Source organism: Silene latifolia, chromosome 7, assembly GCF_048544455.1.
Source record: "Silene latifolia isolate original U9 population chromosome 7, ASM4854445v1, whole genome shotgun sequence".
Classification (NCBI taxonomy): Eukaryota; Viridiplantae; Streptophyta; class Magnoliopsida; order Caryophyllales; family Caryophyllaceae; genus Silene; species Silene latifolia.
In genome coordinates this window covers 105,423,929-105,437,299 of record NC_133532.1, presented here as the reverse complement: position 1 = coordinate 105,437,299, position 13,371 = coordinate 105,423,929, and positions in this window count along the sequence as shown.

The following is a 13,371-nucleotide window of genomic DNA, read 5'->3' as shown; positions in this document are numbered from 1 at the left end:
GCCAAAAGGTTGACTGAGTGATCCACTGAAGCAACCGCCTGAGTAGCAGTTTCAACAGGGACAAGGGTAAGCGTCTGACTTGGAAGCAGCATAATCCCTGACCTTCACCTTGGCAGCCTCCATATTGTCCACCCTGGCCTTCACTTCCCTGACTGGGGCAGATATATCAACATCTTCAATTTTTCTTTTCTCGGGGTTTCTTGAACCTGTTTCAATGAGAGGCGAGAATGGCGAAACCTTAGAAGCATCAGGCTGTTTGGTTAGATCAATAACAGGCTCAGCATCTCCGCTTCCCTGGGAGCCTTCCTCCTTAATCTTAGCCAACCTGGTTGAGAGGTCAGCCATACCAAACCTGACAAGGCGAGTAGATGACCTATTAGCTATAACACGAAACACTACATTAGCAATATAAACTAAGCATCACCAAAGAAACCAGAATAAGAAGAAAAAAGAAGACAAGATGGACTTACTGCCTGAAGTAGAAGCACTAACAGCCCTTGAAGGTTTAGCCACCCCGCGTACCATCACCTTCAAACAAAGGAGGAAGATGGCTACCCACAACAGAGAGGCCAAGACCTCTCCAAAGGAGGAATAGCAAGGAAAGCATAAATATTTGCAGTGGGATACTCAGTTTCAGTAACCCAATCATCAACTGCACACGTGAGAGGTATGACTTATTATAAATTTCATTTTATTTTTTTCACTAACGAATAAAACATGCAGGATAAGAGGAAAGATAAAAAAACTCACCAGCAACACAAGCTTCGTAATTTAAATACGCCGGATCAGGACTCACAGAATTGGTCCTGACAAACATGTATCCAACAACCCAGTTCTTATCATGGCCGCTATCCAGATTGCTCAAAAGGGAAGTAGTGGAAGCCCTGACCTTAAAACTTATACGGCCAAGGCTGTTAGTTTTGACAGCATAACAAGCCTTCGGATCATTAAGAGAAAACGAGATATTGTGTTTCTTGCAAAGGTATTCAACAGAACAGACCACCTTCCACACCATGGGCATCAACTGATAAGACGGAACACCAATTTCCTTGATAACCTCAACCATAAGAGGGGAGAAAGGAAGCTTACAACTTACCCTGAAAGCCCAATCATGAATACAGAACCAACCAGGACACGCCCAGTCAGCCCTAATAGGAGAATTCTCAGGGATCCAGACTTCAGCATCAGCAGGAATTATCCCCTTATCCTTCAGCACCTTCCCGAACTCAGGCTTCAAACGGTTTGCAAGAGACTGGTCATCTTTCAAAGCCTTTGTAGGCTTAAACTGGAAATCGCCATGAAAAATTGAGATCATCTCCAGAGGAGAATCACTTGGATTATCAGCCACAGAAGATTGTGCAACAGATGAAGGAGGCAAATTTTCAGAAGAGGTTTCTTCAGGATTTTGGGGAGGAGGAGTTCCAGGAGTCACCACCCTGGTAGATTTCTTTTTCGCAGCCATTATTGAAAGATTATGAAAAGTTAATTGAAGATTAAAAAACTGGAGATTAAGGGAAAATTGAAGAAGAAGATTATTAAGAAAGAAGAAAGGAGGCTACTCTGATGGAGATTAACTTAATAAAGTGAATAAGTATTTATAGTAGATTAAATTAGGGTTTCAACCGCAAGTGGATGGATAATCATTGAAGAGGTTGCTGTAAAAACTACACGCGTCATAAACTGAAGAAAGTAGCCGTTACAGGAACTGATTAGGCATGATTCAACCGTTGAGTAATTTTCCAGAGATTAAAGTTATCTCCTTTTTTTTGTCCTGACACATCGAAAATAAGTAGATAAGGGGCAATTGTTAGGCCTAAAAATCCGCAGATATCCCTGAATCAATGTTTCACCTTATTAACCTGACTATCAGGCTGCCAGGGTGTCAGGCTATCAGGACACATGAAGACAGGCGTCAGGCCATGGAGAGGACAACGGTCAAAATATCAGGACGATATCAGACCAGGAGCTTATATTACAAGAGGAATATACGCGCATCATTGAATAGGAAGATCTCGCAATTAATGCAGCAATTAAGGACGTAATATTGAGAATAATTGCGGGTAATTAAGGAGAATATTCCGCATTAATGCCAGGATCAAGCAGCCGTTCAGCTAGTGCCTATATAAAGAGCATTTGGAAATCATTTGAAGAGATATACAAGACGAGAAATAGCAGACAATATTCATATACAAATCTTACATATTTACGTCCCATTGTGCTAAACAATATAATACAATAGTGAAATCCTCTCCTGGCTTGGTGTCCGTGGTTTTTTTCCAATTAAGGGTTTTCCACGTACAATTTTTTTTTTTGTCTTGTTATTGTTATTTTTATCATCTTTATATCTTTATATTCTGCCTTGATAACCTGACTAATAGACCATATCGAGCTAGTTAACCATACCTAAATCAACCCTGACCTGATCTTGTCTTGCGCAAAATCCACACAAAACAACCCGCTAGAGTTATTTGATGGAGAATAATCTAGCCAGTGTTTCCCTTTTATATAGACAGAATTGACCCATCTGACCCAAAGATGGTCTGGTTTAGTTGCCAACCACCAGACCAATTTCCCTACGGCAGCCTTGTTCCAATGAATGGCACACTTCAGACCAAGTCCTCCTTCATTCTTAGGTCTACAAATTTTTTCCCATGAGACAAGGGAAGATCTCAGGTAATCAACCTCTCCATCCCATAGTATTAAACTGAATTTATAAGAACGGAAATTAAGTTAAAAAAAACATGGCTAATTTTTTTTTAAAAGAATCATTGGGATGCTACAACTATGCCAGACCACAAGCTAAGTTTAAGAAGCCCAAAGCTGAGTTCGAGTTGAGTTGGGGATGTTAGACCCTGAACCTCCCCAAACTAGGACAGTTCAAACCGAACTTTGAGTGAATCAAGCCGGTCATGCCATGATCGACCAACAGGCAACACCTATAGAGTTCTAAGGCCCTATTCTTTTAGACTTAAAGTCACTTAATTTAAGTTCACTTCAGATCCTATAAGTTCAGTTCAGTTCAGTTAAGATCCTATAAGTTTAGTTCAGATCCTATAAGTTCAGTTCAGTTCAGATCCTATAAGTTCAGATCTTATAAATTCAGTTAAGAAAAGTTATATACGGAGTATTATTTTTAAAAACTCATACAAAAACACTTGACATTAATTATTCGATACATATATACATTATTATTTTTAAAACAAAATTATCACTCCTCTCATTATTTTTTATCGTAATGTAATCGTAGTATAATGTATGAACAAACTAATGTATATAAAGTAGAAAATATTATTATCGTACCTTGTGTTTTAGACTATATTTTATTATCAATGTTCTCTCTTTGCTGCCCACTAATTTCTTGCAAAAAAATTGTTTAATCTAAATAAAAATTTGCGGGTTTTTTATAATAATAATAATTATTATTATTATTATTATAATAATAAACAATAATAAATAACAACAATAACAATAACAATAACAATAACAATAACAATAACAATAACAATAACAATAACAATAACAATAACAATAAAAATAAAAATAAAAATAAAAATAACAATAACAATAACAATTCTCGGTATCTCAGGATGCGGGGGCTCCGATGGCCGCTTACATTTTTACTAGACTTAGTTTTGTTGTTGCTAAGGATGTGGGACCCCAGATTGTCTCTCGGCTCCTCATCAATTTCATGTAAACTTTTATTTTTCTTTTAATGATAACTGTGCGCATCCTTTTATAATAATAATAATAATAATAATAATAATAATAATAATAATAATAATAATAATAATAATAATAATAATAATAATAATAATAATAATAATAATAATAATAATAATAATAATAATAATAATAATAATAATAATAATAATAATAATAATAATAATAATAATAATAATAATAATAATAATAATAATAATAATAATAATAATAATAATAATAATAATAATAATAATAATAATAATAATAATAATAATAATAATAATAATAATGAAAATAATAATAATAATAATAATAGTAATAGTAATAGTAATAAAATAATAATAATAATAATATTATTTAATTTCAGTTAAATTAATTTAAAATTTAAATATGGATCCTGTAAGTTCGGTTCAGATCCTAAAAGTTCAGTTCAGATCCTATAAGTTCAGTTCAGTTCAGATCTTATAAGTTCAGTTCAGATCCAATAAGTTCAGTTCAGTTCAGATCCTATAAGTTCAGTTCAGTTCAGTTCATATCATATAAGTTCAGTTCAGTTCCTATAAGTTCAGTTCAGATCCTATAAGCTCAGTTCAGATCCAATAAGTTCAGTTCAGTTCAGATCAGATCCGTTTCAGTCCAAAAGAATAGGGCCTAAACCATTGTACATTACATTTTTTTTAGTAGGTTTCCTAAGAGACCGTCTCTTAATAAGCTTTATTGAGAGACCATTGTACAATTTTAAGAAAAAGTGGTACCAAAGGTAATAAAATAGGTACAAATCATGATTAATGATAAAAATGGGTACATTTATTATGTAAATAGGTACGAAAATACTATGTCACGATCAACAATAAAAGGGGTACGAAATACAAATAAAAGGGTACGAAAGATTGGTCTCTCAATAACTTAGTGAGAAACCGTCTCTCCCAAGTTTTAGTGTTTTTTTTAGGAAAAAATACAAATAACCACCACGTATTTACATATTTTTACAAATTACCACCACGTATTTGCATTTTTACAAATAACCTCCCAACTTCAACATATATTCCCCAATCACCACCGTATTTTAATCCCGAGTATCGATTTTCATATTTTCCGTCTTCTTAAGTTACGATTTACGCTAAATACCTAAATTGCCCTTACCTACAACAATGATTAGTCACTCTATATTAATCTCACGATTACTTATTTCTCACAACCCTAAAACCCAATTTCCCAAATCCCCAATTTTATCGATCCTACATCCCCAATTTTATCTATTGTTCTCACTGTCTCTCAAGAATGGTTACTGAGTACTCTAAATAGCTCCGTCTACACGTTTTGCGCTCAAGTATCATGTTGATGAAGTCATTCTAATCCGGTCTCTGCTTCTCATTGCTTCTCCTAATATTATCAAGTTGAAGGTTATAGGATTCAATAAAACAACGAAAACAAAAGTAAGTACTTTAATTAAACCTAATATTTAGCAAAAGAGACTTTTTTTTTATTGGGTTTAGTTGTTTGCAGTAGCTGATTAGGGTAATTAGTTTCCATAAGTTTTAGAATGGTGGGAGGTTTTGATTTAGTTAGAAGGTCCCCAAGATTAATGAGTAGCCCTGCTGAATTTACTATGATTCCCGTCTCCCCTTTGAAAAAAATTGAAAAGCTACAAACAAGAAGAAGATTGATGTTGGAGGAAAGGGAAGAATCTGATTTTGATGTAATTAAGGGTAAAGAAAAAGAAAAAGGGAAGGAAAAGAAGAAGGTACTGGTGCACGATGATGAGTTGCACCCTGAATGTGGGGTTTTGGATTGGTACTGGAGTGAGGATAGCGCTTTTAGTGACATGGTTGTTGGTGAAACTGAGGTAGAGGGTGATTTAGTAGAAGGAGATGAATTATTTTCTGATTACGTAGATGAAACATTAATCGATGTACTTAATCAGACATTAAATAAGTCTTGCTCACAGCCCAAGGTTCATAACTTTCCTTTGTTGAATGTTGATGATGTTGATGTACAACTTGGTAGTGAGCATGAGTTAGAATCTGACGATGATAATCGAAGTGTTGTAGGTTCTGATGATGAATTAGACAGTTCCGATATTTTTGACCCAAGTGTGGATTTTAAGAAACCCATATGCTTGAAAAAAGGGCTTTTGTTTCCTTCGGTGGAGATTCTAAGAAAAGCTGTGAGGCAACATGCCATTGAAAATGGCTATGAGCCTTATTTTCTTCACAATGAGAGTAAAAGGGTGACTATCCAATGCAGACATAGGTGTGAGTGTAGTTGGAATTACAAAAAGTCTAGGATACCTAAGTGTACTTGTGGAGTAAAAAACTCTTGTGATTACAAATTGTATGCTACAAAGGTGAAAGAGGAAGAGTTCACATTTGAGATTATAAGCTTAAACCTTGAGCATATTTGTGTTTACACAACAAAGAATAGAATGGTTACCTCTGAGTTCATTGCTGAGAAGTACTTAGAGGTGTGGAGGTCTGATCCTGGTTAGTCTTTGACGGGTACACAATCTAGGGTGATGTTGGACTATGGTGTGGATGTTAACTATCATCAGCGTTGGTTAACCAGGGCTCGAACTAAGTTACTGATTAATGGTAATTTCGATGAGCAATATACCAGAGTTTGGGATTATGCACATAACTTGAAAAAGTATAACCCTGGGTCATCTGCCTTGGTGATGGTTGGTAGTGTGGACAACGCCCGCGGGAACTGCGTCCACGGGATCCACACTAGGCATAATCGACTCGAGGTTCTTTCGAATCGAATTAAGACAAATTAGAGTCGCCACCAAGTTTTATGGGAACTTGGAACCGTTCAAGTCAACTTTACACCTTTCATCGAAAAGCATAAAGCCAATCGACTACGAGTGATTAAAGATAAAGACTTGTACCCTATATCACTCGATTAGAATGACTCTCGTAATCCAATGGTATTTAGACGGATCCACAAACCATAGATCTTGAGTAAGGGGTGAGGGTACGTGTTAGGAAGCCCATAAGGACACCTAACCCCGCCCGTCGATAACGGCCTCTACTAAGTCAAGTATCGGATTTCAAACAAGGTCGTAGCTACTGCGATATATGATATGCAAACATCGTTTTAAAACCCTAACATGTGACAACAATTTCTATGTGGTTTTAGATGCAACTAAACTAACTTTGTCAAAGTTGTAATTTAGCATGTGGGTTGATTGATCTAACAACACATAAAACGAAACAAACAAGGCTTAAGGGGAATGGGGGAGCCGTTAGGATCTACCCTATTACAACCCAGGCATTTCATGCCGACACAACGAGAAATTAAAGATACAACTCGATCTAAAATACAACGCTAAACACAAAACCATACACGACACACTACACGGCCAATTTGACCTAGGAAAACGTGCACAAGGGGGGTGGCCACGGCTTACATGACTCACGGCCTTGGGTCACTCCTCGTAATGTGTGCTTTCGCTTAATCTTATCGAATTAGACATTGGGTCACACACCAAAGCATGCATTAGCATAAATCGGGCCATGTTGCTTTAAACAACATGCGATTTACTACGCTCTTACATGAATTGGAGCACAACTATCTAACCAAATAAGACTAAGGTTTTTGTAAATCATTTGACTCGACCAAATAGAAAACTAATTACAAACGAATTACAAGAAACACCTCGATAAACAAAAGGTATTTACAAAATACGAAACAACGATGAATAAACGATATAAAGATGAAGCAAGAATAACAAAGGCACGGCCAAGCACACGGCCCCAGACACAGCCACCCTAGTTCCTAGGTTAGGTTCATTAGGTTAGATAGATTTGCAAAGCGATATGGAAAATACATTAGAAATCGATGACAAAAGAGGTCAGAAGGCTTCGCCTAAAACCGAGTGTTCTACACGGCCTAAGGGGTCAAATTAGGTCAAGTTCACTAATTAAATTAACTCGTCGAGTGTTAATAAGAAGGTGCTAAGCACGCACTCTTATACTAGTGAGAAATCATGTGAAAGGAGAGATGCATTCAATTAGGTTATAGAATTGTTAGTCGATTTTAATGCTTGTGTCGAAGCCACCTAACGTGTCTAATTAGGTTATTAAATTGATCTAATGTCGTCTAAATGAGTCATATGTTAAAAATCAGAGGTCGAACTAACATGCGAAGAGTCCTAGGGTAGGTCGATTTGAACGAAACAGGCAAGGGGTCAAAAGCGAGGAACGAAGTTAGAATTCGTTTTATTAATGCCCTACCTTGAACACGAGGATATGTAAATGAGACGGGGGATACGACCGACCGATGTGGCGGATTTCTTTCCCATCTCAAGTCAACGCGAGTGTTCATGGTGGTACTTTAACTCATACTCGGACTAAACTAGTTTCATAGTTAATGATATCAAACGATAAACAAAACGACAAACAATGTAAAACGAACAATAAAAAACAAACGTAAAAACAACGAAATAAAAAAGGAGAAGAGGAGGATTTGATGCACCCTCAACCTACATATATCGTTGACACCGTCTTGGGTCGTAATCGATGGTAGATTTTATCTCGAGAGGCCGTCGTCGACGAAGGAACAAAGCAAACAACACGTTTTTGTAAATCTGACAAAGAACTTTCAAACTGCAATTTCTCACTCGTTTCACGGTGAAAATTAGATTTAAAAGATGTTTTGAAAACTATAAAGAGAGTAGAATAAAGATCTTAAAACAAACCACGCTCGTTCGAGTTATTGGGCACGAAAAACGATCACAAACAGAATCGGACAGACAGGAAAAGCCGCGAAAACAGAGTGTATGGTGAAGAGGAGATTCGTGTACTCTCAAGATCAATTTGGCTCGTGAATCTTTATCTAAGATGTAGATGGATGTTATGTGGTTAATTAGGAACAAGAAACTCGAATTTTAATGGAGATTTGAAGGGGAAACGAATTGTATTTCGAGAGAGACACAAACTGTTTCAGTTTGGATGCCTCGGTTTTGTCGAGGGTTTTGAGAGGCAATTAGGGTTTGTTTCTGGAGTTTAATGCTTGTGAGTGACGGTAGTATGTATGGAGAACTTAGATCCCTGAATGTATGGTGAAGAGGAGGTATTTATAGGGAGTTAAAATAGGGTTTAAGAGAGCAACAAGCAGTCGGGCTCGGTTTGCATAGATGCTGTCCATCAGCTATTTCGTGGGGGTTTTTAGGGTTTGTATGGGGGGTTTGCTTGGTGGTTAAGCTAAGGTAATATGTGTAGGATACTAGGGTATGGTGTAGGGTTAATGGGCATGGGTTTAAGTGGTGTTTGGAGCGGGTTTGAGCACGCAAAACAGGGGGGCTGCTTGTGTTATTTGCGGGCTGTTTATGGAGTATTTGGGACGGGAATTGGATGGGTTTTGTGGTGGGTTTAGTGATGGGTTCTTGTGGGTAATGAGGAGCAGGAATTGGGTTGGTTGTGGCGGGTTTGGGTCAAGCTTTGAAGCAAACAAAACGGGTTGGAAGAGGGGAAAAGCTAACGCGGGTAAGGGGAAAGAGTTGGGCTGTTTTGTGTATGTTTGGGACGAGATTTGGAACGTGGGTATGGGGGTTCAAACTGGGGTTGGATAAGTGAAAGCCTAGGTCGGTTAGTGAACTCGAGATTCGTGCCAAATCGTATAGAAAACGGGCTCAAAAACCGAGCTACGATGGAGCTCCAAAACGTGTGATCAAAACGAGTTTTCAACTTTCAAAATCGATCTTTCAAATCAATTAACACGTTAAAATAAATGATTTTTCAAATCAAAAATATATTTTATTTTCAATAAAATAAATTTAAGAAAATAAATTCAAATTAAAACAATAAAATGAATTCACTTTTTTTAAAAAAAAAAAACATTTAATTTAAATATTATTTAAATTAATAAAATACTTCGTCAACAACGTTCATTCTACATCGTAAAACGAGCCCAAATAATGACAATGACAACTAAAGAATACATCTGTCCTATCATCATCGGGTGTTTGTCGGGTTCTCTATAAATTCCAATATCGACGGATACGGGTATCTACAGATCCCCCACTTTGACTGAGGCTTGGACAAGGCGAAAGTCAAAGTATACCCCAGTCCCTCTCGACCGAGGATTCTCATGGTCATTTATAGTCCATTAGACTTGCGTATATAAGCTCGCTTGACCATAAGAAGAGATCATACCTGAAACTTCGTCGGGGATTAACTCTTGCTTCTGTTCCGTCAAATTGTCATCATTGGTCGTCGACCCATAAATTGCATATATGGTGGATTGAGCCTTATCCTTAGGCGCCTACGTATCCGTTTCTGACGGAATCAAACCCGCGTCGTAGTTCGGCAACTGCTGACACATGCCCAAAGTTTATCATCTGATGGCATTTGTCCAAAATTCATCATCTGTTGACATTTGCCCAAAGCTTATCATCTGCTGGCAGGTGCCCAAATGGGACGGGACTTTCCAAGGAGGTTGCCGCCACTTTCATCATTTGCTTTCAGCTACGGAATTCTTCCATTTCATACTCTTGTATTGAATTGAATTATTGGTGGATGTCATCCTTTACATCTTGATAATGGTCTCTCAAGCCAACCGCTTCGAGCCCCGATTCTGAATGGCTCTAAAGTCGAAGACTTTAGAGCCCCCAGTTGAAGCATATCCTGCTACATTTAAAGCACAAAAACCTACTAGCAATAATCATCACATAAGCACATTTGGATCATCGATCCTAAAATTAGATCATTTGAAAGATTGGGTCATCGACCCGAAAATTGAACTTGAAAATTTTGAAAAAACTGGGCCATCGACCCGAAGTTTGAATTTGACATCACTTGGAATGTTCGGCCATCGGCCCTTCAAAAATTGAATCTTAGATTTTGAATTTCGAAGGATTGGATCATCGACCCACAAAGATTCCACTACCTGGATCATCTATCCACAATTCGCAAAAAGTTTTTGGAACTTTGAAATTTTGAAATTTTTTTTTTTTTTGAAATCGAACCTTGATGGGTGAGCATGAAATATGACTCAGACACTCTGTATGACTTATAAACAACGTGGACGTAGCCCGCTACCATAAAACAAAAAAGGAAAATAAAACCGTAAGTGTGCACGGGTTTTAATTCAATTATTGACTTGTTGGGAATAGAAATGTAAATTGGCCATTCTGGCGCCAAAAGATGGCAAATGGGAATCTCTAGGTCGCCGGACTTGAGACAGAGATATCGTATGGCATGGGCGTGCTCCCAAGGGCACATGGGAATCAAGATCACTTGGCATTGACAAGGTGGATTAAACTCATGGAGCAACAACGTTAGCTTCGCCTATACACTAAACACAGACTGATTTTATGAGAACAGTTGGACATCACACATCACTCTTGTTGGGAACATTCTGCCACTCTTCTCCTCGCCTCCTTTCTTTTCAGCGAGTATTCATCATTTCTTGCCACCGCCTTCTTTCTTTTCAGCGGGCTTTTACTATTTTTCTTCCACGCCTTCTTTCTTTTCAAATGGGTTTTTCATATTTTCTGCTCCCAACAAAAACCCACATCTATCCTGACCGAGCATGTTTGCCTACACCGTTAGATAAAGCTCATTCTGAGACTTGATACTATTCATCCGAACCTATATCCTTATCCTAGCTTACATCGAGTGCTAAGACCGACTCAAACAAAGGTGGCTTCATTTGGACTTGGTTAAGACCCGTAAGAAACCGACAAGATGACAACTTGGTTGATGAGTGGATTGAATCCCTTGTTCAGAAGGACTGCCTACGTATTCGCGTGGAGCGAAATCAAATCCGACGTAGTTCGATCATGGTGCATAAACATGGCATTTTGATTGTGTGTACACACTCGAAGGTTTCACCTAAGGTATCATGTCATATCCCATTCTAGCCTGTAAAGTACCGTTAAATCCCGTGTTTGGGGTTAGGTATAAAAGGCTTGGATCTTTTGGGATGTGGAGCTTGGTAATAACAAGTTGGAATGGTTAACCATCATTCTGAAGGTTTGTTTTGTGGTGCTAAGGCCAATGGGTTATGGCTGCTGATGTGGTTGGAATGGGTGTCTCGGGTTTGATGAACCACGAGTGCAAATGGGTTGAAAAATGATGTGGGTTCAAATTTCCATGTCTGGACCCTAAAGGCTGGGTGTAACAACACAAGCGGAATAATTCTCAAAATTCCCGACTATCCCCTTGTAACTGTCTCAGGAAGGACTTAGAGGGTAAAGAGGTCACTACTTACGCTTTTGGGCTTCGCCCATTGAACCTCAACTATGGGTACTTGACTTGAATTCTGGCTTCCGTAACTTCGACATTCAACCAAAAAGCATTCCGCAATAACTTCAACATCTTTTTTCCTTTTTTCTTTTTCTTTCATCTTTTTTTCATTTTTCTTTTTTTTTTCATTTTTTTTTTTCATTTTTTCAATTTTTCTCTTTTTCTCATTTTTCATTCTTTTTCATCTTTTTTCTCTCTTTGAAAATGATCTTCTATTCATTCTCTTAGTCATAAATGGATACACCTTGAAAACTGGGCTTCGCCAACTAATTTGGGTAGGAACTAACAATTCCTTGTTAGAACGGGTTGATATCTTCTCTCTTCGAGATGGGATGATTTTGTTGGGGAAAAGGCTTGCCTTCCATCATCGATAGGGGAAACAAGGAGTTAGTCCGAGTTTGTCATAGAATCATCTAAAAGCTTGTCACAAACATTGGTTCAGATGGAGGTTTTCTACCACCAGACATGGAATAGGTAAAGGAAACAGACACGGGATCCTAAAGTATCCTTACATTTTGAAACGGGACATACTTCCACCCCAGGGATGCCTTTGAGTGTGTTGTGCATTTTATCATGTTTCGAAATGATTGAGGATTGGAAACAAGACAAATTTGGAAACGAAACTGGAACTTTTTATTGGAAAGACAAATGCTTAACAGACTCGAAGGAACGATTCCTAGGACACACCCTAGGTCATCGCGGAACAAACGACTCAACTTCAGGAAAAGAAAGTCCTAGACTCGACTCGACTAAAATAAGAAAATAGATCCCGACTCATAATTTTCAAATCTGGTCTTGAGCTTTCTCTTGTTCAGCTGTCAGCTTAGATGCTCGGCTCTGATCCTTGATCCCTTTGATGGTCTGCCTCCATCCCGAGGTAGTCCTCTGAGGATCTATGCCAGTGATGAAGGTTGGTGAATCGAATTGTCTTTTATTAACTTCGTTAACGAGAGGAGTACATTCTAGAGCAAGACTCCCGACTTGAATTTCATTCTTCGGGTTTGGCAAGAATTCAAAGCAATCCACAAATATTTTCCCGATAAACACCTCTTTCAAGTGACATGGGCGGAAAAGATGGGAATAATCGACATTGTCTTCGACAGAAACAAAGTTGGCGTGATCGCCAAATGGATTGGTGATGTTATTGGGTTTAACAGTTGGGATCGGGAGTGTTCCATTCTCAATCATGTCTTGAATTTCGTGCTTCAGTCGATAGCACATTTCAGTATCATGGCCTTTCCCTTGATGAAAGGCACAGTAGGCATTTGGTTTATACCATTTACCTTGTTGATCAGTGGGAGGGTCTGGAGTTGGACCAATAGGCTTCAGCTTTCCTTGGGCTATGAGCCTTTGGAGAGCGTATGTATAAGTGCATCCGATATCGGTGAATGCCCTAGGTGTTTGGCGCTGCGACTTCTTC